Raw genomic sequence first — 2582 nt, forward strand, 5'->3', positions numbered from 1 at the left:
TGGCTCTTTGGGGTCTTTTGTGGTTCCATACAAATTTTAAGATTAATTTTTTTAGTTCTGTGAAGAATGCTCTTGGTATTTTGATAGGGAATGCATTAAATTTGTAGATTGGGATTTGGAGATTGGAACTGGCCTGGGTTGAAGAGTGCAACCAACTTCGGCTGCGCCCCCGGTACGGNTCTTTCCATGTGTTTATGTCATCTTCAATTTCTTTCATCAATGTTGCATACTTTTCACAGTATAGGTCTTTCATGTCCTTGCTTAAGTTTATTCCTAGATATTTATTATTTTTGGCACAATTATAAGTGGGATTGTTTTCATTATTTCTCTTTCTACTGTGTCATTATTAGCATATAGAAATGCAATGGATTTCTGTATATAAATTTTGTATCCTGCCACCTTACAGAATTCATTTATCAGTTTTAGGAGTTTTTGGTGAGGTGTCTTCTATATGTAGTATCATATTATCTGCATAGACAGTGAATGTTTTACTTCTTTCTTACCAGTTTGGATGCCTTTTTTCTCTTTTTCTTGTCTGATTGCTGTGACTAGGACTTCCAGTACAATATTGAATAAAAGTGGTGAGAATAGACATCCTTTTCTTCTTCCTGATCATAAAAGAAATATCTCAGTATGATGTTAGTTGTGAGTTTTTCATATATAGCCTTTATTATGTTGAGGTATATTCCTACTAAAATTAGTTTACTGAGAGTTTTGATCATGAATGGATGTTGTACTTAGTCAAATGCTTTTTCTGCATCTATTCACATGATTGCATGTTTGTTTTCCCTTTCTCTTGTTGAAAAAAGGAAATGGCTTTTTAATGCATTATTGGATTTGTTTTGCTAATATTTTATTGAGGGTTTTTGTGTCTATATTCATCAGAGATATTGATCTGTAGGGTTTTTTTTTTTTTATTGTAATGTCTTTATCTGGGTTTGGTATTAGGGTAATGCTGGCCCCATAGAATGAATTTGGAAGCTTTTCTCCCTCTTCATTTTTTTTTTTTTTTTTGGAATAGTTTGCGAAAAATAGGTATTAACTCTTCTTTGAATGTTTGGTAAAATTTGCCTATAAAGCTGTCTGGTCCTGAACTTTTGTTTATTGGGTGTTTTTTGATACTGATTCAGATTTATTTCTAGTAATGGGTCTGTGCAAATTAGTTTCTTCCTGACTCAGTTTTGGGAGGTTTTATTTTTCTAGGAATTTATCCATTTCTTCTAGATTGTTCACTTTGTTGGCATATAATTTTTCATAATGCTCTCTTACAGTTGTTTATGTTTCTGTGGTGTTGGTTGTTATTTCTTGTCTCTCTTTTCTGATTTTGTTCATTTGTGTCCTCTCCCTATTTTTTCTTTTCTTTCTTTCTTTTTTTTTTATGAGTGTGGCTAAAGGTTTAGCATTTTGTTGACCTTTTCAAAGAACCAACTCCTGGTTTCATTAATCTGTTCTACTGTTTTTCAGTCTCTAATTCATTTATTTCTGCTCTAAGTTTATTATTTTTTTCTACTGGCTTTGGGCCTTTTTCTTCTTTGTCTAGCTCCATTAGATGTAAAGTTAGATTGTTGATTTGAGATTTTTCTTGCTTCTTGAGGTAGACTTGTACTGGTGTGAACTTCCCTCTTAGAACATCTTTTCCTGCATGCCAAAGACTTTAGACCATTGTGTTTTCATTTTCATTTGTCACCATATACTTTTTTTACTTCTTTTAATGTTTTATTTATTTCTGAGAGAGAGAGAAAGAGAGAGAGAGAGAGAGAGAGAGAGAGAGAACGTAAGCAGGGGAGGGTCAGAGAGAGAGGGAGACAGAATCTGAAGCAGGCTCCAGGTTCTGAGCTGTCAGCACACAGCCTGACGCGGGGCTCGAACCCACAAACCGTGAGATCATGACCTAAGCTGAAGTTGGACGCTTAACCAACTGAGCCACCCAGGTGCCCCTCCATATATATTTTTTAAATTTCCTCTTTGATTTCTTTGTGGACTCACTCATTTTTTAGAAGCATGCTATTTAACCTCCATTGACTTGTGCTCTTTCTGGATTTTTTCTTGTGGCTGATTTCTAGTTTCATAGTGTTGTGGTCAGAAAAGATACATGATATGAGTTTAACATTTTTTAATTTGTTGAGATTTGTTTTGTGGCCTAACATGCGATCTGTTCTACAAGATGTCCCATGTCCACTTGAGAAGAATGTGTATTCTGTAGTTTGGGCATAGCATGTTCTGAATACATCTGTTGGATAGATCTGGTCCAGTGTATCATTCACAGCCACTGTTTCCTTGTTGATTTTGTTTGGATGATCTATCCATTGATGTAAATGGGGTGTTAAACTGAGATACCCCCTCACACTAGTCAGAGAGGCTAAAATGATCAAATCAGAGGACTCTAGATGCTGGCGAGGATGTGGAGAGACGAGCACCCTCCTACACTGTTGGCGGGAATGGAAACTGGTGCAGCCCCTCTGAACAGTGTGGAGGTTCCTCAAAAAATTCACAGTAGAACTACCCTATGACCCAGCAATAGCACTGCTAGGAATCTACCCAAGGGACACAGGAGTGCTGATGCATAGGAGCACATGGACCCC

Source organism: Crocuta crocuta, unplaced genomic scaffold (assembly GCF_008692635.1).
Source record: "Crocuta crocuta isolate KB4526 unplaced genomic scaffold, BGI_CrCroc_1.0 scaffold940, whole genome shotgun sequence".
In the NCBI taxonomy this organism is placed as follows: domain Eukaryota; kingdom Metazoa; phylum Chordata; class Mammalia; order Carnivora; family Hyaenidae; genus Crocuta; species Crocuta crocuta.